This window comes from Cryptomeria japonica, chromosome 1 (assembly GCF_030272615.1).
Source record: "Cryptomeria japonica chromosome 1, Sugi_1.0, whole genome shotgun sequence".
In the NCBI taxonomy this organism is placed as follows: domain Eukaryota; kingdom Viridiplantae; phylum Streptophyta; class Pinopsida; order Cupressales; family Cupressaceae; genus Cryptomeria; species Cryptomeria japonica.
The window spans coordinates 341461003-341487522 of NC_081405.1; the positions used below are offsets into that span (position 1 = coordinate 341461003).

A 26520-nucleotide genomic window follows, 5' to 3' on the forward strand; every position below is an offset into this window, starting at 1 on the left:
AGTCTGAATCCAGCAATGAGTCAGATGCTGGGGAAGTCCATTTTGTAAGAAAGTTGAAGAAAGGATTTGACAAATGTTGCAAATGTGAAGTTGATAGTGTGTTAGCATGGTTGCCATTGATGTCAACATACTGATTGTGTGTTTTAGTGATTGGTTTGTGCTCCACATTTGTGATATGTTGCAGTTGTAGTCATGAAGCTTTGGTATGTTGTTGGATGTTGCCTTGGGATGTCATGCTTATGATTCGGTGCTTCGGAAGTTGTGCTCTGAAAGTGTACTTAATGGTGATGATATTTGACAATGCTCGCAATGCTCCACATTTCTCCGCATTTCTCCACATTTTTGGTTTTGTTGATGATATCTTGGATTTATGTCGTTCATGTCTTTATCTTTATTATTTTGATATGGGACGTGATGATGTGCTCCAAAGTCATGGTTGCGGATATGTTCATTCCGGGTTTGGTTGACCTTGAATATTTTTTTTTTTGCTCCGGTGATTGTGGCGTATGGATAATGTGTTGTTTTGATTGATGTAGTGTGGTCCACTTCTGATTCCTTTCCACCGTGGGAATGTTTAGTGTAGACCTATTTCAAATTGTGTTCTGGGAAATTTCTATGGTCAACTTGAGAAACTTCTTATTCAAGAGATTGGTATAAATAAAGGATGATCGTAATGAAGAATATATAGAAGCAAGTGGATTGAAAAAGAAAATTTGTTTTCTGTTGATGCGAATTTGTGCGAAGTTATGTGAAGTTGTGGTTGAGCAGTATGGTTGTGTGCTGTTGCTGTAGGGTACTAGAGGCAGTGAGTTAAAGGTTTCTTTCGACATTGTAGCATAGTGGCAGTTGTGCTTTAGTGGTGGATTCTTTCTTTTTCCTTCTTCTTCTGGGCAATGAGTCTTTTTTTGGCGGTTTTTGCTGGTAGTGAGCCCACCTGCAGTGAGCATTTTGGCAGTGAACCACCCTTTGTAAAAATCACCTTAATTGGTGTCACCCTAATATGTGTTTTATACTTGAGAATTAGCATTCTCTGTGGTTTTTCCCTTCTTGGGTTTTCCACGTAAAATCAGGTGTTTCATATGTATGTTTCATGTGTGTCCTCTCTCATGCTTATATTTGTTTATGGTTAAGTAATTAGGAATTAGATTATTGGATCTGCTTCTGTGGAATAAGTAAAAAATTTTAATTAACAACCAATTCATCCCCCCTCTCAGTTGTCCGGGACATTCAACAACAAATGCAAAGTTAAGCTACCATTTAAATTTTTAAATTGTGGTAAAATAGGAAATTTTGCTTCTAAGTGTCCATATGCAAAAAAGGATGATAGTAATGATGAAGGAGATCATAACAAGAAGAAAGGGAGTAGACATTATCAATACAAAAAGAACTTCCATAAGCAAAAGACAAGCCTCTACTCCAAAAGGGACAATAACTTATCTGAAGAGAGCGATGAAAGTGTCTTAGATAGTGACATAGAAGAAACTTTGTTTATGACAGCAGAAACAAGGGATGATGTCATGAAAGGTGAAGACAACTGTGTGAAAGAAAAGATGGATTCAAAAGAGGAAGAAGATGTAGAAATCGAAGGAGAAGTGGAGCTTGAAGAACTCATTTGTGCCCTAAGTGAGATCAAGAATCTTAAGAAAATGAATCTGAAAAAAAATTGTAGTTGTAGAAATATGAAAAAGAGGATTGTGATTCAAAAGAAAAATTGTCACAAACCTTGAGGAATCATAAAGGATCATCATCAGCCTAAAGATTCAATTAGAAGAGGCAAAGAGGATGGAAGAGGTGGTGAGAATTCAGCTGAAGACATAGGAAGAATATTGTGAGAATTCAGCTGAAGACAAAGGAAGAATACTGTGAGAAGCTAGAGTCTGAAGTTGTTACCTTGAGGAAAGAACTAGAGAAAGCAACTGCTGAGTTTGACAAAATTTGAAGTTTGAGAAGAGTACTGAAATTGTGGATGACATTATCAATTGCCACATGTCACCATTCATTAAGACTGGTCTTGGCTATGAAGAAAATCAGAAGAAGGCTAAAGAAGGTTGAATCCAAAGGCTATAGAACCATTGAAAAAGATAAATGAAGAAAAGCCTAAAGGCTATACAAATGCACTCAAGGGTCCATTAGTAATGAAAGCAACAAAAAGGAAGAGAACAGTGTTCTTCATAAAATCAGAACTCCTCACAAGGACGAGGATAAAAATAAATTCAGATGATCTTTTCCTCCGAGGCAGTTTCACATGACCACGTTCCAAAATTCTTTCGCTAGTGATTGCCTTTTTTTGTAATCATGTTTGTTATATAGCAACAGATTGTAGGGCACCTACAAGAAATAATTTTGTATGGAACAAAAACAAAGTTCTTATGGGTTCTTAAATAGAAACTACAATTCATTTGCTCCTTTATTGGACCACAATATTATGTGCTATAAGTGCATCAACTATGGTCATACAAAATGTTTTTGTTGAAGTGGTTTTGTGGGACCTTCTAGACAGAACACGAATGTGGTACTTTTGCTAAATAGAAGAAAGAACTTGCAAAAGTTTGGAAAAGGAAGCAAGAGCAAGAAAAATAGATGAAAGAGGAGGTTATCTAGTGCAAATTACTTTTCATGCCCTAGATGAAGGAAACCAATGGCACATTGACAGTGGGTGCTCAAGCCACATGACAGGAGTCATGAGCAAGTTTCTCACTTTGAAGATAGTAGATGGTGGTATTATGAAATTTGTAGATAATGCTAGAACGAAGATAACTAGAAAATGTACTCTTAGCTTGGATAATGGAAAGACAAAAACAAAATATGTCTTGTATGTTGAATGTTTGAAGCATAATCTTCTTAGTGTCAGTCAAATGTGTGATCAAATACATACTCTTACATTTCATGCTCAAGGTTGTAAGATTAAGAAGGCAAGTATAGGAAAAATAGTTGTAGAGGCAAATAGAACAACAAATAACCTATACATCCTTGGTGTGATCAAGGCAGAAGGATGTTATATAAGACTAAGAGATAAAAGTTGGTTATGGCATAGAAGAAGAACTTTTGATAATTAGACACTTTATAAGTCAATGTTTGGCAGCCTATTATATATGACAACATTAAGGCTAGACATTATGCAAGAGATACTTGTGCAAATAGTCAAAAGAATATTCAACAACTTGAAGGGCATTTTGGATTTTGGTTTGTGGTATCTCAGAGGTGAAGTTTTCACTAAGTTTAGTAGCATATACAAATGTAGATTCGTAAGGCAATGTTTGTTAATATCAATAGTATCATGTTGGAAAGGCAAAATACACGAGGCAAAATAACATAATAGCAGTGTCATGTTGCAGACAAGTTCTTTGGATGAAAGAAGACATTGAAAGATAGTAAGGTAGTAGAACAACATGTCAAGTTGGAATATCTCAAGCGAAAATTTTGAGTGTTTAGGAGAAGCACCGATTTAAGGGGAGTTAATGATTGTATTATCTCTCATCCTTGTAGATTTCTTGGTGATATGCTTTTAGAAGACAACATAGAGAAAGATTAGTCGGTGGACTTAAAAAAGAGGGAGTGTTACAGGAAAAGGGAGATTGATTCCATTGATGACTGGCGGAAGAATAACAAAAAGGGGGAGCATTGTAGAAAGAGGGAGTATTATGTTCTTGTTGTGTTCATAGATGACTAATTCTTTGCAAGGTTGTGTTGTGACGTATTCACAAACCGCCCCATTGCAAATGGGGACCCCTACTTTTTTCGCTTTGTGGGGTTTTGCTTTCTAGGTTTTAGGGTTTTGTCTGTTAGCCTTTGCGTGATGAGTGTTGTTAGGGGGATCGCTAGGATGGCAGGCTTTGCTTGAGCCGAGGTGAGTCTTTGGGGCCCCAGAATTAGGGTTTCTTTGAGAGTCTTCCTTAGGGCCTGGTTTTGATCTTGTTGCTAATTGTGTCTTGCTTGGTGAGTGAATATCATTCTTGAAGGTCCAAGCTAGGTCAAGTTGGTGAGTGGTGAAGTCTGGAATGTCATCCTGATCTTCAAGTGCCCTGAAATTTGGCTAAGTCTGGAATGTCCTGATCCTGAAATTTGGCTAAGTTTGGAATGTCCTGATCCTGAAATTTGACTGTCTGGAAAACTGAAGAATCCTCCAAAAACTAGATTTTGCAATATAACTCCTAGAGGTCCGAAACCACTCTCAAACATCCTGATAGTATATATGGAATATAACTTAAAGTATTCACTTATGCTTAAATGTTATATTCCATAAAATGATCCTAACGGAGAGACCAAAATGTCAAATTTCGCTCTTGACCCTTCCAAAGGGTCCAGAGCGAATTTCTCCATAAGACATTCTACTTTGACCAAAACCTAGAACTAATGCATTCCCAGGCTTGAATGAAGGTAAAACGCTTGTTTGAATGAAGAAATGTGAAAATGAAGTTAGGATCTTGGCCAAGAATAGGGATTTCGCTCCTGACCCTTCCAAAGGGTCCAGAGCGAATCCTTGAAGACCTCAAATTCTCACTTATCAAGGCCAAATTTCTAGTTCCTAAGGCATGTTTGAAGGTATTTTTGAATGTTCTAGCCTTGTCAAGATTGAAAGATGAAGGATTTTAGTCAAGAAGATGAATTTCGCTCCTGACCCTTCCAGAGGGTCCAGAGCGAAATTCTTGAAAAGACTCATTTTTCCTTTAGCAAGAGTCAAGACCAAGGTGGAGATGCATGAGGAAGGATCTATGTTTGCCTCCCAAAGAGGATGAAAATAGGAAAAGTCAAGGATCCAACCCAAAACATGATTTTCGCGCCTGACCCTTCCAAAGGGTCCAGAGCGAAAATCTTTGTAGCTCTCATTTCCTTTCAAATTTTGACTAAGTGTTGGTTTCTAGAGCGAAAATCTTTGTAGCTCTCATTTCCTTTCAAATTTTGACTAAGTGTTGGTTTCTAGGGCATGTTGGGGAATGAATTGGTATGTTCTTGCCTTGAGATGGAGTTGGATGATTTTGAAGAGCAAGATTTTAGCCTAAAAGAGAATTTCGCTCCTGACCCTTCCAAAGGGTCCAGAGCGAAATTCATCATAAACTTCATTTGCTACCTTGTTTGAGCTTGAAACCTCGTCCCTTAGGTGGAAAATGATCTAAGTTTGCTTCTTGAGATGGTTTGAAGTTGGAAAAGTGAGTGATCAAGCCTAGAATGAGATTTTTGCTCTCGACCCTTCCAAAGGGTCCAGAGCGAAAATCTTCCTAAAGCTCATTTCCTCCCTAGTTTGACCAAATTTTGATTTGCAGAGCATCTTGAAAGGAAGGATGGACGTGTTTGGACTTTGGAAATGTGTGAGAGCTTTGAAAAAATGAAGGATTCTAGCCAAGAAGGTGAATTTCGCTCCTGACCCTTCCAAAGGGTCCAGAGCGAAATTCCTTGCAAGCCTATTCTTTTGACCTTGTTTTGGCTTAAGACCTTATCCCTTGGGTGAAGAATGATGTCTAGTTGTCTTCTAGAGTGGATTGGAGTTGAAGAAATGGAGAATCAAGCCAAGAATGAGATTTTCGCTCCTGACCCTTCCAAAGGGTCCAGAGCGAAAATCCTCCTAGACCTCATTTCTTTCCTTATTTGGCCAAATTTTGATGTCCAAGGCATGTTGAAAGAGAGAATGGGCATATTGAAATCCTTAAGGACGTTTCAAAAAGTTGAGGAATGAGTGTTTTAGCCAAGGAAGAAAATTTCGCTCCTGACCCTTCCAAAGGGTCCAGGGCGAAATTCCTTACAAGCCTATATTTTTTACCTTGCTTGAGCTTAAAACCTTGTTCCTAGGGCGAAGAGATGAGATTTTACCTTGCAATGAAGTTTCAAGTTGAAAGAATGATGATTTTTGGTCAAGAATGAGATTTTCGCTCTTGACCCTTCCAAAGGGTCCAGAGCGAATTTTCTCAAAACCTATCTTTTCCCTCAAATTTATGCCAAGTCTAGTGTGGGTCAAGATTAGAGGTGTCTTTAGGCATGTCCTTGAATGGTCAATAATTATCAAATTTGAAGGAATTAAGCCAAATGATGAAAATCGCTCCTGACCCTTCCAAAGGGTCTAGGGCGAAAATTCTTCAACCACCTGTTTCCCCTTGCAAAATCATGTCAAACTTGGGTTGGATGTGAGAGGAGTAGTGTTTTCTAACCTTTTGAGGTGAATTCAACTTGAAATGATGGAGGAATAAGCCTAAATTAAGAAATTCGCTCCTGACCCTTCCAAAGGGTCCAGAGTGAATTTTCTCTAAATCACCTTTTTTTCCCAATTTTGTGCCAAGCCAAGTGCTGACTAGGGCGAGTTTTGATGGGAGAGGTCCTCAGGAATGACTTTGACTTAGCAATGATTATCAAACTTGAAGGAATTGAGCCAAAAAGTGATTTTCGCTCTTGACCCTTCCAAAGGGTCCAGAGCGAAAATCTTAAAACCACCTATTTTCCTTGCAAGTCTAGTCAAACGTTAGGTTTTCATGGCTTGGATGGGTGCGAGGAGACATGTTCTTTCCTTTTGAAGTTAATTGGTGTTGAAAAATGATGGAAATTAGCCCAAACCAAGGATTTTGCTCCTGACCCTTCCAAAGGGTCCAGAGCGAAAATCCTAGGATCACCTACTTTCTTTGCAAGACAAGTTAAAATTTTGATTTTTATGGCCTAGATAGGAGTGAGGCAATGTGTCCTTAGTCTTGGAGGTGAATTGAAGTTGAAAGAATGGAGGAACATGCTCAAAACTTGAAAATCGCTCCTGACCCTTCTAAAGGGTCCAGAGCGAAAATCCTAAAAACTATCCTTTTCTCCAAATTTTGTGCTAAGTCAGGCCTAGACTAGGGTGAGAGAAGCTATTTGGAATGCCTTGGAAAGATGTTTGACCATCAAAAGTGTGAATTTTGAGCTAGAATGAGAATTTCGCTCCTGACCCTTCCAAAGGGTCCAGAGCGAAATTCTGGATAGGTCCTGTCCCTGCCTAGTTTTTTGAGCGAATTCTCCTTTTTGGACTTTGTGAAGATCAAACCAATGTTGCCAAGTTGAGAAGTGGATTCAATATGAGGGAGTCCAGATGGAGTGAAGTGAAGAAAGTGAAATTTAGTGTGAATAGGCAAGCAAAAAGTGAATTTCGCTCCTGACCCTTCCAAAGGGTCTAGGGTGAAATTCTTCAAAATCACTATTTCCCCTTTGTGTCAAGACAAAATTTTGATTCCTAAGGCATGAAAAGACTGGAGGGAGGTTATTTAAGCCTTGCAAGATAAATTGAAAGTGAAGAAGATGGAGGAATAAGCCTAAAACAGGAATTTCGCTCCCCCTTCCAGAGGGTCCAGAGCGAAATTCCCAATTTCACTCAAATTGCTCATGATAGAGGTCAAGGCGTGGATCCCTGGGCTCTGTAGGAAGGAAAACTAGTGTGTGCTCGCCTTGGAAGGTATTTTGGAGAGGAAACATGATAGATTTTGTCCAAAAAAGTGAATTTCGCTCTTGACCCTTCCAAAGGGTCCAGAGCGAAATTCTTAAAAACCTCTCTTTTGCCCCAAATTTGCATCAAGATTGGTGCTGGTTGAGAATGAGGGTGTCCTTGGGCATGTATCTAAGCAAGTATGGTTGCAAAGTGAGAACAATTTGAGCCAGGAATGCTAATTTCGCTCCTGACCCTTCCAGAGGGTCCAGGGCGAAATTCTTATAGAGGCTGTCCCTAGAATGAATCTTGAACAAACTTCATTTTGATGTCTTCTTGTTGATGATTTAAGGTGTAAAATACTATGTTGAAATGAATTTATTATGTGTCCTTAATCATCTTTTGGTTTGTCTTGCAGTTGAAAGAAGACCAGACCAAGACAAGGACGACCTTCTCCAGTCTAGCATCAACAAGGATGACCTTCTCCAGTCCAGCATCAACAAGGACGACCTTCTCCGGTCCAGCGTCATAAGGGACGACCTCTTCCAATCCAGCATTTGAAGGAAAGGTACACCATCCATCCTGCACATCAAAGACAAAGGAGGTTAAAGCAAGGGTTCGTTGAAGAAGCAGACAGTTTCAGAAGAGTTAATTAAAGTTAGTTTCTCAGCATCATCAAATTGAGCATCTACCAAGTTACAAGTGTCAGATAAGTTGGCATCCCAGTTATCACTCCTCCATTCGGATTGGTCCACCTCAGCGTGTCCAGATTCAATGTACCTGACTCATTGGAGATGGCACAAACTTCGATGTACCTACCCCGGTTATCCATTGGTCGAATATTCTAGAGAAGACGTGTCCAAATAATGCAATTATTTCATTGGCCAGAATTGAGTTGTTGTAACAAACCCTAATTAGGGTTTTCATTGTAAAATCTCGGCCATTGATCTCAAGTTGATCTGAGCCATTGAATTGTATTGAGGGCACTATATAAGCCCTGGCTCCTCATTTGTAAAGGTTTATAGAGAATAGTTAGTCAGGAGTTAGAAGGTGAATACTTAGAAATAGTGAATAAGTCAGTTAATAGTATAGCAATTAGAGTAGAATAGAAAGAGAAGGCAAAGATTGTTGCCAAGATGTTGTTGTAAAAGGCTTGTAAAACTTCATTGAAGAAATGGTGAAATCTATGGGTCAATTCAACAATTTGCATGGTCTCTATACTTCTCAGATTTGATTTCATGTTATTAAATGAGTGGAAGAAATGTGTTTGATTGATGGTGAAATTTGTATATCCATACTACTAGCAGTTTGTTGATTGGAGACTTGCCTTGTATAGTCAATTGGAATCATTCAACTTAAGCTTAACTTCAATTGTCGCTTCTTCACTGATATGCATCAGCCTGATGGTGTCTATGCCTGTAGTGATGATTTGAACATCATAAAGCTTTCCTCCGAAGATCGCACTAATCTTGTGGAGATGGTCCTGGGATGTCAAAACAAGACTTAGTTAGAATTTCATCAAAGATCAATCATTGCTCCTACATTTTTAGTGTTAGAATTAGATCCTTCCCTTGCCCTCATCCTTTTTTCCTTTTTTTCAAAAAATTTAGGCTAGTGAAATCCCGTGTTCTAGTAATATTCAAAGCAAATCAGACGTTTAGTCATCAAGTGTAAGTCCCCTTGTGATTCCAACAAAATCACATCATACCACAAAGAGCTTATCCACGAGTAGAGAACCTACATACAAGAACCTTGGAGTTGCCTTGACTGATCCTTCGGCGAGATCTTCAGCAGTCGGGAAACTTTGCTCAAGAGAGGATAAGGTAGGTATTTTATTCTGTGTTCGCATGTGCATGAAAAACACATCAATAGGTTGCCATCAATGAAGTAGAGGGAGATTGTTGGAAATGCAATTGATGTCAATGTGTGTTTTGTTCAAGAAGGGGGATTGTTGGAAATATGGTCATTGATGATAGATTGAGATTGTTGGAAATATTGTCATTGATGACAAAGGTTGTTGATGTCAAAGTTTGGGAGATTGTTTTATTGGCTTTAATTGGAGGCCAACTCATGGAATTTTATTATTTTGAAAGAGATGTATAATTGAAGGTCGGCGAAATTTTATTATTTTGAAAAAGGTGTAATTGGAGGCCGATTCATGGAATTTTATTATTTTGAAAGAGGTGTAATTGGAGTTCAACTTGTGGAATTTTATTATGTAATTGTTGAAAAAATTAGTAAAAAAGTTGCTTAAAAAACTATGGAAAATACTTGTCAAATTTGGGTTAAAACTCTAGCTTTATGTAGTTAATTTTGGTGCCCAAAGGGGTATAAAAAGGTGAAGCGTGTTTGTCAGTGTGATGGGTGAGAAAATGTTTTATCATTCGAATATAGAGCAGAGTAGATTTTGTGAAGTGTGAAAGTGCAGAAAAATATGTTCTCATCCGTTGGAGCAACATGTAGAAGGTGAAATTTGGTGCCTCTTAAAAGAATAGATTGGTGTCTCTTATTGAGTTGGTGCTTGCAAATATTGTAAGATCATTTTTTTATTTTTGTTGTGGTTGGATTTGGATAGTAGATCCAAGCAATCCTTCTATGTGGTTTTTCTTCGAAAGGGTTTCTACATAAATCTTGTGTTTTTGCTATTATTGTAGTTGTTAAATTCTAAATAAGTAGAAGTTTGTCTTATATTGATTTGCTCCCCCCTCTTAGTATAAGTGTGTGCTCATCAATTTCTAATACCCCTACTAAACTAGAACCTAAGTCTTATCACATGGGACTCAATGTTAATGCAAGTTTTTCATGTACCAATTACCACTCAATTGTACTCATGTGTGAACGTACCAGATCATTAGGGTATACACATGTTAGTAGTCTTTGTAGAGTAGGATATAGGTACATGTATGCCATTTTGAAATAGTGCATGATTATATGAAGGAGGGTGCCACTATCTTACTTTTAAATAGACTAAGCCATAGCTGAGGGTAAGGTTCCCATTGGAATCCTTGATTCTAGTTTCCTAGTGACTATGTGATCTATAATTAGGGTGGATATTGCACTCCTTGCATTCCGACACAAATCTTAAAGGCACCAATTAATGAAAGACTTAACTACGTGTTGTTATAGAAGTAAAACTTGCACTTGACAGTCCTAAAAGTTTTAGAAATAGAGTTGTTTGAACGAAAGAGCGTGAAGAAAGACAATTAAACAATAAAATAGAGTAAGCATGACATGAAAATAAATGATAACACAAGATTGACTTATAGAAAACCAATGTTGATGAAAATTTCAGAAGAGTGGGATCAAATCCCCTCAAGTCATCATTTTGAAATGCTAATTACAAGGCTTCTTGATTCCTTGAGGTCTTTATGGACATCTTACAATGTATCCAGACATATATAACAGCGAAAACCCATCACCCTTAGGCCTTCCAATTGCACTAACACTCATACAAAGCTCTTAGACTACTCTCCAACACTTGCAACCTGAGTTTATGTCTTGTTACTCTCAAGGTGAGTGTTGTCTTCATGTGGAGTGCATTCGGAAGGGATTTATAAAGTGACTGAAATGAGATTGTTTATCCTCTAAACCAATACAACTGGACCAATTTGGATGACAACTCTCAAAGAGGCATTTGTTCCCAAAAGTTTAGGAACTCAATATATGGAGGAATGCTTTCCTCACATTCTCCTTTGGATAACATCTTGCTTTGCTTGGTCCTAGGCCCTTCAAACCAACTTGCCAAGTCTCTTTTACCTCCCTATTATTACCTTTTATTTAACCTGTAGCATAGAATTCTTGTCCAATTCATCTTGAGAATTAAAGGAACATGGTCTGTAATGGAAATTAACAAAGGTTCCTTTTCTTCATTCATCATAGAATGTGCATAGAGAGGAAGAACTTCAACATTAATAAGTGAATATGCTTTCATGTTTTGATGCAATTTAAATACGAAAACATTGCGTCCAACCTGCTTATCGTTTTCAAATGGGTTATATAAATGGTTTTACAATCTTGGCTTCTCTCTCTAGTCTTTCCTTGCTCAAGCACACCGTTACTTTGTTCCAAACTTGGAATGTGTGCTTAAAATAGTGGCGGATACACCTTGCTTTGTACTTGGCTTATGACTCGTTGGACCTCCCTTGCACTTGGAGGTGTATTTGTTGAGTCTTCTTAATGCTTCTTAATGAATTGTTTTGCCTTTGGTGACATTCAGATCCACTTTATTTTGAACCTTGTGTGACTCTCCCATCTCAACATCAAAGGGACTTGGTAGTAAGTAACAATAACTTGTTTTATAAGGAGAATCGTTAGCAGAGGTATGCAATACTGTAATATAAGACTTCTAGATATACGTCAAGTTCTCAACCTAATTCTTATGATGCTTCCAATTGTAACCTCCCAGAGTTAAGTCAAAATCATTTTTACTACTTTGGCTTGTCCACTTTTCTAATGTTGTAAAACAAGGTGAAGAAAGCTTGCAATATGAACATCAAATTGAATATTATTGCAAATCTGAAACTAAGATTAACCTTTATCAATGTGATTGTAGAATCAAAACAAGAACAAGAAAACCATTACACATGAAACACCAGTTTTATGTGGAGAAACCTTTTTGGGAAAAAAATCCACCACAAAAAGAGAGGCAAGTATATTACTGATCCAATGAAGAATACAACAGCAATATACTTCTTTGTAGACCTCTATAAAATCCGACAAAACTCCATTACCCTAGAAACTGAACAAGAGTGAATGAGTGATTCTAGCTTAAGACACCAATTTGTAGGAGTTTGCGAGGATGAATACCACTGTGGTATCACTAAACAACGGGTTACAAAACCACCTCGAAAAACTCATGCCTATCTCCTTGGAATGAGTCAAATTCACCCAAAAAAGCAACTTACAGATGCTCTTACAGTTGTCATAAGGCATCTCTCATGCATGTGTACCTATGGAAGGAATCTATCATAAATCATCATAGGTGTTGTCATAGAATATTATGACATCTATCATAACTGTCATAGATGATCTTACAACCCTTAACAAGTGTCCAATCACCTCAAAATAGAAGATTCCAAGAGGTGATGCCTAGCTATTTTATCCTTTTCCTAGAGGACAAATGGTAAAAGTAACTTTGCCTTTACATGATCTCTTTCACCACTGTCAGTTAAACGATTTAACCTCTTATGGGAAATATACAAAAGTACTTAGAAAAACAAAAAAATAAAGGATTTACAAGGTTGATGGCACCTAAATCCTAACATTCTTCCACTTGACATCATACATTGTAAATTAGCCCACAGAGATACATAATACAAATCAAGTGTAGTGATCAAGGTCCATGGCCTTTTTGCACCAAGAGAATTTATCCGTGGTTATTGGCTTTGTAAGAGAATCTGCTACATTATCCAAAGTGTCAACTTTTTCAATCAAGACCTGTCCACTCTCAACCATCTCTCACACAAATTGGTACTAGACATCAACATGTTTAGTACGAGCATACATAGGATATTTGGCCAAACATATGGCACTCTAACTGTCACATCCAATCCTCACTGGTCCTTCACATGCCCTCTTTTACTACAATTCCAACACTTTTCTTTTTTTGGGGGTCTTAGAATGTCCTTTTGACTTATCCTTCTTTTTCTCCCATTTAAGCCCTTTCTTTGTGATGTCCCCTTCTAGTTGACATCTGTCAGCTGAGTAGATTAGCCTATCATTGACCCTCATAGGCTGATGGGGTTGGTTAGAGGGTCCTTCGGAGTTTGATTCGTCATCTTCAGAGCGAGCACTCTAGGACTGGTGTTCGTTTGAGGTCTCCAGGACTCTGTTTGAGATACTTTCTATTTTTAGCAGTCTTGCTATTTATAGCTAGTGGGTTGGGCAGGGGCAGAGTATGGTTTGGCAGTCTCCAGTTCAGATGACAGACAATTCTGATGAATACTTAGAGAGATATTAATTTTTAATTATTTTAATTAAATATTAAATGGGCGAACTTTAATGTTTTAATGTTTTAAAAGTCACTTTAAGTTATAACTTAAGTGAGGGTCTATTTCTCATCAGATGGGGCCAGTTTTTATATTAAATGGAAAGTGATTTATTTTTGACACTTCAATAGTCAAAAATAAATAATAAAAGTTAAAACATCATTAAATGCCAAATTGCACCTTTCTTTTGAATCACGCCAAACCCTAAGTGGAGAAGATTAAAGAAGATTTTAGGTCTTCTTTTCATTATGCCGAGTTTTGATATTTTGGATTTGAGCTCTGAGAGGAGTTTTTGGCCAAGGGTTTCAGCAAAAGATTCTTCTGCAGTGATTAGAGGTATCAGTGCAGGAAAACGTGGGATTCTTGTACAACAACATCAGAGGCTATGAAATATTAGTTGATCTTGCTTATTCAGTTGGTTTCATTCAGGGACCAAGTTTGTGCTAATTAATCAGAGAGTCACCGTCAGTCTTCAGTGTTTTGTTGCAGCAGCAAGAGGGAAACAGAGATACACAAAGGGGATATTATTTGGTGGCTGTACGGCTGCTTGGGAGTTGCGCCAATCACTTGAAGGAGGCTGCGATCTGCATGCTGGAGGGTTGCAAAAATACATTAAACATAAGAAGAAGGTGCGCCTAGCCTGGACTCTTCCATTAAGCTATCATGCAAGCTGTTTGGGCCAGTCTAGAATAAATTACAGCATGCTGCCATAATGGACTGTGTATGACCAGCAAGAAGGAAATAAGGGGTTTCAGAATTTCTTGGTACTTATCAGTTTCCTCTCTAGTATTGTTTGTTTATGTATTGAGGTTAAATAAAGGTTGAATAAATGTAATAAGGGTTTGATCAGTTTACTATCGAATTATAATTGATTTCTAGCAATTCCCCATAGTTGCTTTTTGAGCTTGTAATGGTCAAAGTTATACTTGCTGTTCAAAAAATTGCAAAGAATAAACTTAAAACGCAAAAGGTTCAACTAAACTTCAGTTGTTAGAGTTGAGGGCCTTTTGAGGTTCTTACATTCTTCTTATACCTTCCTCAAACATGCAAGGCATCTTGGGAGCCAACATTCATGGTCTTTCTCCTCATCTCTTCTGAAAGGAGACCACACTATCCATCATAGGCTCGGCACCTCCACTACACATGGCAACAACTAGATTTTCCCAAGAATCAGGCAAAGAGTAAATTGGTAAGATACATTTATCTTCATCCTCAATATTAACATCTATTGAAGCAAGATGACTTATAATCAAATTAAATGCATTTAGATGTTCAACAATAAAATCGCCCTCTTTCATTTTTAGAGAATACAAAAGTCTTTTCAAATACAACTTGCTAGACAAACTCTTAGTTTGATAGATTTCACCTATTTTCCTCCATATCTTTTACGTAGTGTCTTCTATAGAGACATTTAAGAGGACAAAGTCTGAGAGCTACAACCAAATGGTTCCTTGTGCCTTCTTGTCATTTTTCGTCCATTCTTCATCTGACAACTGAGAGTTAGCTAGTTTCTTTTCTTCAGAAACATACAACCATTGATCTCTTTCTTCAAGGAGATCTTCAACTTTCAACTTCCACATCTCGTAACCAATGCCATTGAACTTGTCAATATCTTGATGAGAGGTGGAGGCCATGGCATACAATCTTTCTCAAATCTGCAAAAAACCCACAAAAACAAAAGCTCCCATTGTAGCGAAAAACCTTCAACACTTATAGAGAAAGGCGTCCCTCAACATAACTATTAGCTTTGATACCAAATGTTGTAAAACATGGTGAAAAAAGCTTGCAATATGGACTCTAAATCAAATATTATTGCAAATTTGAAACTAAGATTATCCCTTATCAAAGTGATTGTAGAATCAAAACAAGAACAAGAAAACTATTACACATGAAACACCAAATTTACATGGAGAAACCCTTTCAAGGAAAAAATCCACCACAAAAAGAGAGGCAAGTATTACTAATCCAATGAAGAATACAAGAGCAATACACTTCTCTGTAGACCTCTGTAAAATCCAACAAAACTTTGTTCCCTTGGAAATTGAACAAGATTGAATGAATGACTTTAGCTGAAGGCATCAATTTGTAGGAGTTTGTGAGGATGAATACCACTATGGTATCACCAAACAAAAGGCTACAAAACCACTTGGAAAAACTCACGTCTATCTCCTTGGAATGAGTTAGATCTTCCCAAAATAGTAACTTACAGATGCTCTTATAGTTGTCATAAGGCATCTCTCATGCATGTGCTCTTGTGGAAGGATTTTGTCATAAATCGTCATAGGTGTTGTCATAACTGTCATAGATGCTCTTACAACTCCTAACAAGTGTCCAAACACCTCAAAATAGAAGATTCCAAGAGGGGACGCCTAGCTATTTTGTCCTTTTCTTAGAGGACAAACGGTAAAAGTAACTTTGCCTTTACATGATCTCTTCACCACTGTTAGTTAAACGGTTTAACCTCTTATGGGTAAATTACAAAAGACATTAGAAAAGCAATAAGTTAAAGGGTTTACAAGGTTGATGGCACCTAAATGTTAACATCTAAGGATTAAAAGTAGTAATTTTTTTCAATTGAAAATCTATCTTCTTGTGTAGTGTTTTCCAAATTTTTTTTCCCATAAACTATGACTCCATGCTTGCAACAGTAAAACTTTGCAAACCAAAATGCACCCAAACATTAGCAAAAACAATTCAGCGGCTTCACTTGGTTTGAGGGTTGCTTTACAAAGAATGAGAATACACATTTTGCTAAACCGATACACAATAATAAACAAATAAGCATTCCTTCTTTTTGCATGGCAATCCTTCTACAAAATCCATTCTATAGCCTAGAAGGAATGGCAAAGGTTGGGACATGTTGACATGTTTTTTATGACAACGTCTAACACAAATAAAGTTGCCCAATGGTCACTTTACTCTCTCTTGATCAAAGTTCAATCGTATGCTAAGATTACAGTAAGTTCAAACGATTGACTCCAAGGTTCTGGTTATGCAATGGATGTGACTCAGTTGGCTTGATGTGATATGTTGGTAATCCAAGGGGACTTATGTTTGCATCATTCTTTCACTTCTTTGCTCTGGCTGAAAATTCGTCATCGGATATGGCAATTCTGCGATGCTTTTGCTTCAAATGAACTGAACTGGAATGGACTGAAATTAAAGGGGAAAGGGTTAGAAGGATCTAAATCTACTCCTAAGGGCAATGATATCAATAGATAGTGCTCTAATGGACGAATTCCAAATAAACCAAATTTTGCTTCGCCAAGATTAACTACAACTCCACAAGAACTGGTGCAATCTTCCAAGAATGTTGAAGGATTTTTACATCGAGAAAGTGCATTTGAATACCCAAAACGATGCAATCCAAACGACTATCCTCAATCGAACTTAGCACAAATTTAGTGGCTCAGGCTAACTTTACATTGCAACTTATAATCAACAAGATGCAAAAAGTATGAACCATGGAAATTCATCAAACACCATTACATTCTCCATTGAAATCAAAGCACTACTCCTACTCTAAGTGAGGAAGGTGATTCACCCATGCAAGTTTTGAAAAATAACTTAAATGGACACCATCAGATAACAATGTTTCGCTATTATTATCTCAAAACTTATCGCAACAATTTCATACAAATCTCCCCCCTCTTTACAAATGAAGGAGTCACCCCCTTATATAGGCTTCTAGCCTTGATTACATGCAAACCCTAATTAGGGTTTGACCCAAAAGATTCCACACACATGATGCAACAAGGTGGGAATAAACATTAATAACCCATCATGCCCATTATCCATTAATTACATTCTACCAAAAATGGCATCCACTTTGCATTATATCCACCACTTCTTTCAAATTCGCCCTATGTGTAATAAATGCTCCATCACCTCCAAAATCGGTTATATGCAAAAGATACTCCACCACTGAATTAAGTACGATGACCGCCATGCAATGGATTAGCCGCCACCTTGGTCAAATATACTAGCAATGAATGCGCCACTATGTTTTCGTGTACTCAATAGATTCTCGCCATGCAAATGGACCCTACCGTCATTCATAATTTTCCTAGTTCTGCGTCATTAATACGGAATATTCTCTTTGCATATCGCCAACTCATCCTTTACAAGGATCTTTCCATTCTTGGCCCACAAAAGACATTTTGGAAGATTTTCCTACCTTGAAGAATTTTAACAAATTTATCCACTCCTGCAGGAATCCTGCACATCTGGAATTCTTGGAGAGAGAAAATTCTTGAAGAGAGAATTTTGTCCTTAAGGAAAATTTCTATGCACACTTCATCTTGAAGGAAGATTTTCCTGACCACTAACCATTTTCATGCCTCAGGAATTTTCTCTTGTTTTGAGCTCTAGAGAGAGAAAATCTTCTTACTTAGCCAATTTTCCTTGTGCCTTGAAGTTCTTCACCTTGGGCACATTTCTTCCCTAAGGAATTTCTTCAATCTTTAGCTAAATTTCACAGTTTCCAAGAATTCTGTCCTGAAAGAAGGAAATTCCAACACTTAGTCAATTTTTTACTTTCCTGGAATTCTGTCCTGAAGGAAGGAATTTCCATCACTTAGTCAATTTTTCACTTTCTTGAAATTCTGTCCTGAAGGAAGGAATTTCCAACACTTAGTCAATTTTTCACTTTCCTGGAATTCTGTCTTGAAGGAAGGAATTTCCAACACTTAGTCAATTTTTCACTTTCTTGGAATTCTGTCTTGAGGAAGGAATTTTCAACACCAGTCAATTTTTCACTTTCTTGGAATTCTATCCCGAAGGAAGGAATTTCCAACGCTTTAGTCAATTTTTCACTTTCTCGTAATTTCTTCATCTTGGGTGTAATTTTCTCCTTGGGAAGAAATTTTTGATCCATTCATCACCTTTCCTATTTTTTAGGTTTTTTTTTCCATTTTGAGCTTTGGAGCTTAGGAGAGAGAAAATTCTCTCCCTTGACCAATTTTGTCATTGCCTTGCAATTTCTTCAATTTTTGGGCAATTTTCCATGTTTGAGGAGAATTTTTGACTTTCTTTCTTGAGGGGTTTTTTCTTTCCTCCTTATTCTTGACTTCATTTCCATGCCCCTCTTTCCAACTTCTTCCTTAGGCGTGGAATTGACCTTGTGGAGGAAAGTCTATTTGGAAGAATTCCTTCCTTACCCTTATCCGACGCTCCCCCTCTGATTTGGGCGTTGATTGCATATAGTGGAGGAAAATTCCTCCACAACCCCATTCTAGCGCTCCTTCCTTGATGCTGGGTGCTAATTCCATGCCTTGGAGGAATTTCACTTTCAATTGCTTTTCCTGAATGACCTCATTCCAGCGGTCTTCCTTTGATTTGGGAGTTGAAACCATATGATGAAGGGAAATTGGTCAAGGAGGAAAATTCCTCTTGACCCTCAGTTTGGCACCCAACTGCCTGACTTGGGTGCTGAATCCATATAGTGCAGGAAAATGTGGTGTGGAGGAAAATAATTCAACCACCTAGTTCTAGTGCTCCCCTTGATGCTTGGGTGCTAAAAGGACATGGAGAAGGAAATTTGGACATGGAGAAAAATTCCTCCATGACCCCAATCTAGCGCCCAATCCTTAACATGAGCGCCAAAAGTACCTAGTCATGGAATTTTGGGGGTGGAGGAAAAAGCTTCCATGACCCCAATTTGGTACCCACCTACTTTTGAAAGCCATTCATTGCCGAGGTAAGGATTCTCTTGGATTTTGCCAGACAACCAATTTTGCCCTTTTCTAGACTTGGGATGCCATCTTGAATTGAAATGGATTTTTCTGCCAAACTTAGAAGATTTTTCAATGCCTTTCCACTTCTAGAATGATTTCAGACAGTCATTTTTCGATCAACTGCCTGGTTTTTCACACTTTCCAGATATAGACAAATGTGCAAGAATACTTAGTCTTCAGTGTTGGGACCCCTGCCTACGAAGAACCTACCAAAAATAGACTTACCAAAAATAGTAAGCACTTCAAAACGTAAAAAATTAGGGCAAATCAAGGTGGGATGACACTTACTAAAAATAGAAACTGCAAAAAATAGTAAGTTTGATTTTTGGTAAAATAAAGACAATTCGGGAGGTAGTGTAATCCCCCTAAAAATAGGAACTTTCTAAAAGTAGAAAGTTACTCAGAATTTGCTCAAATTTCATTGGTAGGTTCCTTGAAGGGGTTTGATTCCAATGCAATGCTCAGTTTTTCCAAAACCCTAAGGAAAAGTTCTCAAATATAAGTCTGAAGGGCAAAATCCTAAAATAGGCAAAACAGGTTCCAAACATAGCCAAATTTACTCAAACTACTTGCAGACTTGATCAAATTCACCCCAAACACTTGCAAACCGAGGAGATCGAAAGGACTTCTGCGAAAAGACCCAAAGAACCAAAACCAAATGACCAAGATGACCTAAAAAGTAGGGGGTCACCATTTGCAATGGGGTGATGTGTGAAAACGTCACAACATGACATACCCAACTCCCAATTATTGGATTAGCGAGTACTATATAATACACATTTTTGAACAAAATTTGAATCAACTTGCATCATGGGCTAATACACATGCTTTTGAAAGTTTACAACTATTTTTGTGATCCTAAAGTACCTTGCAACCTTCAAAATGGGGTCTTCTCTCATCAATTGAATCTTCCCACCCTTTGGCACACAAAATTACTCCAACTAATAGAGCAGCCTGTTGATGTGTTTTTTATGACACCTTCAAACACAGAATAAAATACTAAGTATATTATCCTCTCTTGAACAAAGACCTCTCGAATGCTAAACTATGTGATCAAACAAGACGGCTTCAAGGGCCTGATAGTTAGGTCTTGACTTTATGTTGGATATAGACTCAGCGATATGATGTGATTTCGCTGGAATCACAAGGGGACTTGCGTCGAACATGGACGTTGCTGGAACATGAAGACTTCCTTAACTTGGAAAACAAATAGTAAAAGGAATTAAGGGTTAAAAAAGCTAATCTAATCCTAAGAATGTAGGAACTAATTGTTGATCAGGTGTGACCAAACCAAGCTTTGTTTCACCATCAAGGAACAACTACACAAAACTGGTGCAATCTCCTAAGGATAAACGAATGATTTTCATATCACCAATGCACATCAACCACACTAACAATGAGCATGAAGTAATAGAAGTTAATCTTTCACACAAGTTCAGTCGACTATGCATTGCAATTTGCAATCAACAAATTACAAGTAGTATGAACATTAGGTACACCATTCATCAACAATGATATCTTCCATTCATCTAACCAACTTTAAAGCAAATGCAAAGTAGAGACCATGCAACATGTTGAATTAACATAGAGAATTCACCATAACTTCAACGAAAACAATGTCTCTTACAACAAGATCTTGGCAACAATCTTTGCCTTCTCCGCCTATTCTAACTCCTACTCTAACTTCTAATTCCTAATTGTTGTCTATTGACGTTTACAAATGAGAGCATTGAGCCTTATATGGAGGTCTCTTTATATTTTGAAGGCTCAGATTGCTTCTCAAATCAATGGCCGAGATTACATTATGAAAACCCTAATTAGGGTTAGTTACAATAACTCCTTTGTGGCCAATGAGAAAATTACAATTATTTGAAGATGTGTATTACATTGAATGTGAACCAATAGAAGACGAGGTTAGGTATCTCGAATTGTGTCTTTATGGGAACCATCAGGTTCATTGTATTTGGACACTTTGACTTGGGGCCCTTTGATTGGATGAATGATGGCTAGGATGCCACCTCAACTTGCCTTGTAGACTTGACTAATTTGCCTTGCTCCACTGAATCTTTCACCTTGAAGTCTTGGATTTCTAGAGGAAATTCAGGATTTTGAAAACATCCTTTTGTCTTTGTTACCATCTTCCTCCAAGACTTGACATGTTAATCCTCCTATTTGCATTTGTGATGTTGTCTCATTTTACTTGTCTCTTACATTGATGTAATTCTTGATTTTATGTTGAACGCAATCTCCTGACCTAAAACTCCTTCATATTGTTCATGCTTGATCATCCTCATGACGTGGGACGTACCTTCGTTGTTGTACTAGCTTTGATTTTGATTTTTTCATCCTTGTCATGTCTGTCTTTCCTTCATTTGTTTGCCATCATGGTGAAGCCCTCTTCATGCCTTGAGCGAATCCTCATCTTTACTTTGATCTTGTGCATCTTGACGTCCTTGTAGGGCTTTCATCTCCACCCATTTCCTTGCATGACCTTGCTGAGTCCTTCATCTTGCACGCTCCATACACCACATTGCTTACATTCAACCTGAAAAAGACAAAAAACATTTAAATCTTGATTATGAATGAAACCTTAAGTAAGCAAAATGCAAGATAATTCACAAAACTCGTTCTTGAAACCCTTCAAAAATCTGGAAATTGTCCTCTTTTGGAAATGATATTCCAGATCTGAAAACACTCAGATCTGCTTGCAAAACTCTGATTTATTCTTTCCAATTATGACCTCCTTTGCTCCAGATCTGATTTTAGCAAAATTCGCTATCTCCTCTATCCTTGGGTCTGATTTTCATGGTCTGAATTCCTTATGCTGGTTGTGGCTTTGAATATCTTCTTCCCTTTGTCCGAATTGGTCATATTCTTCTTCGTGAGCGAACTTGTTATGCTTCTCTCCTTGCTGTGATTTTGAAACAAATTTCCTTGCTATGATTTTTCTGTGTTAGTATCCTTGAAGCGAACTTAGGAGAGCAGATTGGAATTTGATTTGAATGTGGTTTGGACTAGCGCTTCCCTCCTTTGTTATATATGTCTTTCTTATGAACAATCGCACCCCTTGATCTTCATACACTTCCAGCCGAATTGTCTTGGAAACATTTTGATTTGTTTGCTTTTGTTAAAAATTGTATTCGTTTTACACTTTATGCTTAAGCCGACCCTCTTGCCTTTCATGCGATTTTATTTTGTTTGAATTCTGTATAGCTATGAGTGGAAAATTGCATCCCATAGGGATTAATTCATCCCATCCTTGTTTGTTTTTCTAAAGATCATACCTCTTGAAGGAAAATCGGGCTATAGAGATGGTTTCGCATTAAATTCCAATTGCTCTTGTGGGGAAATCGACTTGCATAGGGATGATTTTGTCCTTATAAAAATTTGCTTAGCATTTTTACTTCTTTGATCACTCAAGGAGTGGATATCCGATATGCATAGGGGCGAAATTGATTATAATTCCATCGATCCTTGCCTTGTTTGGAACCTCTCGATGGTAAGGGCTGATTCCCATTTTAATTCAATCTTCCTTGGGGAACTTCGATAGGGATAGGATAGTCCTTATGAATTCTCGTTGTTAACTTCTTCCACCAAATGCAATGGTGGAGAATTGATCCCCATAAGGATCAATTAGTCCTTGTAAAATAAATCGTTTATCATCGCACAATCTACCTTTGAGTAGAAATCCAATTTGGATAGGGACGATTTGGTTTTATTTTCAAATTGATCTGTCCCTATAGATTTGATCAATTTTTGGAATTTTAGTCTTGAGTGGAGATCTGATATGTATAGGGACAATTTAGTCCATATGAAAATTCTCCTTTGCAAGTTTCATCTCCAAGTGGAAATTGGATAGGCATAGAGACAAATTTAGTCCCTCTGGAATTCGCTCAATGCTCGCTAGGTAATTTGTCTAGTGGAAATATGACCTGTATAGGTACTTTTGATCCTCATTTTTGTCCCTACTTTTGTCTCTATTTTAGATGTGACTTCACATAGGTAAGTTGACTTTTAGGCTTGGAGTGGAAAGTTGGTGTGTATAGGGACAAATTTGATCCCTATTTTTGACGTAAACCTCCTTAGGTAATTTGATCTGTGATGAGTTGAGTGGAAAATTGATATGTATAGGGACAAATTTGATCCCTTTTTTTGTCCTTAAACTTGTTTCATCTCCTTTCATCTTCCACTTGGAGTGGAAATTCGATTTCCATATGGATAAAATTGATCTTTGAGTCAATTGCTTATGAATTTCCTTCGTTCAAATTTGCATTGCTTGTTCAAATTACTTCATTTATCAATCCCCCAAGTGGAAAATTGATCTCCATAGGAACTTTTCACTTGTTCATTCCAAAATTAACATTAGCTTGCAAACACTTGTACAACCTAGCATTCCAAAGGACTTCCTTGCAATTCGACAACTTTTTGCATTCTTTGACAACATTTCTTGCTTCATGACAACTTTGACAATATTAGCTAATTGACAACTTTGATCTTGATACGACTGCCTCTCATAAGCAAAGGTTAAACCCAGGAAATTATTGCTAAGCCGAGGAAATCTAAGCAAAACACCTACCTAAAAAGCGAAAAAGTGGGGGTCCCCATTTGCAATGGGGCGATGTGTGAACACGTCACAACACAACCCATGTTGGAGATGAAAGTTTTCATGGGACTCACAGTCTGCTGTTTTTGATTCCTTGACATATTGAAATGCCTCTCCAAAATTTGCATCATGCTCATAAGCTTCTCAGTAAGGCTCGTGCACAAATGTCTTAATTTATGTTAGTTTGCCCACAACTGAAATCAACGGAGGTCTACTCACACCCTTTTGATGTCACCTCCGTTTAGGAGCAATATTATTTTAATTTAATAATAGCATATAATTTTATAATAATAATATTAATAATAAAGATAAAATAATAAATATTTTAAAATATATTATCTGAGTTGGTCACCATTATAAATTAACAAGTCTAAATATTTGAATTTGTTTTTGGAGTCGACTTAGGGTCTATGGCACCCAAGGACAAACAGATATAAAAGAGGGAATGCTGTGACATTTATCACCATCCAGTTTTGATTTTGTTCATTGCAATTTTGCATCATACCAATGCTTAGGACAAAACCCTCAAGCTAGCTAGACAGTTGGGATGCAAACCTCACTAGTCCTTGGTGTAATTTCCATTGAGGGAATTGAGTTGAGCTTATTTGAATTTGTTAATTCCAGGTCTGTGGTGGTGAAGGAGGAGAAGGTTTTGAAAGAATTTTCCAGCAAACAACATTCTAGATGGAAACCCAATTGCGTTGATCAGGAATTTATTGACAAATCACAAAGGCAGAAGCTGTAGAAGGGCAAAATTTGTTCCAGGCATCAGCACAGTTCAGTGTAAGCTTAATTCTGGAGGTAGCGCATTGTGAGAGGACAAATCACAAATCTGATCACATTTTGCTTCCAATTTATGGTCTACTACAAGTGTCATCTAGAGGCGTAAGGACTATCACCTGTGGTTGGGGTCCAGTGCACTATTCCAGAGCTGTCAAAAAGACAGATTGTGACTCTCATTGAAGCTTATCAATCTAAAGGATGATGCATTTATGCCTATCCTAAAAGAGACTCTCAATGAAACTTATCTATCTACTTTACACTAAAAGGAAATTGCACCTTGATAAAGAAATCATTGAGAAAAGTGAGAATCTTAGAGAATAGTGTTGTTTTCACTCCCATTTTTCCAAGTGGTTTTGTAGATTTTGCTTTGACAAATCAAAATGTGAAAATGCATCTCCACATGATTGTCCCTTTGTTCCATGTTTTGATTCCTTAGATGTGTTTTATCGTAGAATGATAAGGGCACTAAAGGATGGTGAATAATATGTGCCTTAAAAATCAAGAAGAGGATATATATGTCGAGTATGAATAATTCAATAGTCCATTAAAACTATTACCGTCGGTCGAAGATTTATCATAGGTTAGCCACCATTTTGCAAGAAAACATCTGAAACAAAGTTGCAAGGAAAATTGACAAAGCAAAATGGGAAAGAAGCTATTTGAGTGATCCAGACACTCTAGACACAAACGAAGCTGATGCTATAAAGGATATTTGTTGGTGGTCATTTTGGCTAGGGCTCAAAAAGGCATAATAATTTAGTTGGTGCCAAAATAGTCTTTGTTCAGTCTGAGTTCTTGGGGTGTTTCTGTAACCAATTGAAATTGTCCTAAACAAGACAAAGTTGCAGTTTTTGGGGATTGAAGTGTTTTCGGTTTTGTAGATTGTTGGGCTTCTCTTTGAAGCGATTTTGCACTCTTGTTGATAAATAGATCCTTTGAGGGCCTGTAAAGACAATCAAAACTTTTATAGTTTGCAATATTTAATTGCTAAGCTAGAGCTTAGGTGAAGAGAAAATTAGTGATAAACGTTTGCAGGATAAGCAATGCTAACAAAATCTAAAAATGTAACAGAAAAATAATGGCATATTATAGTATCTACAAGAGATGTTATCCTAGGGAATCCATTTGGGAAAAAATTCCATCAAAACAACACTCATACTAACTCGAATATTCACAATGCCATAAGGTATTTCTAGTGGTGCTTAACTGTAACCCATGTTTGAGTACTTGTAGGAAAATCAATACTGGAAATCATTAAGTGGTCTTACAATATAATGACTAGTTTATAGTGGTCGAGGAACCACCCATAAAGGACCCAAAAAAATTGTGGCAAGCTGTATAGTCTACAAGGGATGCAAAACATGTTAAAAAAATATCGAACTTGAGGAAGATGGGTGCAAGTGTTTGATTGCTGTTTTTGTCACAAAGTGTTCCTAGAGGTCATGGAGGAAGTCACTTGTAAACAATTTAAAAAGATAATGGCTTGAAGAGGCTGTTGCCTCACTCTTCCAGGAATTTTTTGCACACATTAGGTTTTCTCAAAACCTATTCTTTATTATGCTCTATATTTTTGATGTATTTCCGTTTGGCTCATGCTCATGGAATTTTTTTTACATTAGCATTTAAGCAACTCAATTGAGGACACGGATGCTATTTTCCTAGAGTAATTTGCACTAAAATAGCAAGCAACTCATTGGAGCAAGTTCTTAAGATCTGTGTCGATGAAAAATGGAATATCTTAAGATTTGTGTTGATGAAAAATGGAATATCCATACCATTTAAAGATCACTTAGAAGAAGACCTTTTTGATGGGCTGCCAAAGAAAAATGACAAGGGGTGCAACTCCACAAGAGCAAGTGGCATGTGTACAAAGAATGTCATGCCATATTACTAGTTGAAATGTGAACCCCTGCACCAGTGCCAACTCTAATTGCTCATGATGTACAAAGGGAAGCAAATCATGAAGGCAAATACCTATTACACCTATCATTGTATAAGTGTCCTCAAATTGCGAGGAGGGAGAGTGCCTCTTCCACTAAT

The 26520-nt window shown here is 37.4% G+C and overlaps 1 protein-coding gene across 2 annotated transcripts in view; it reads left to right on the forward strand.

The window, feature by feature from the left end:
- LOC131043581 (phosphoglycerate mutase-like protein AT74H) overlaps positions 1-26520 on the forward strand; it is a 107824-nt gene that overhangs the window by 14020 nt on the left and 67284 nt on the right. The window lies entirely within an intron of this gene.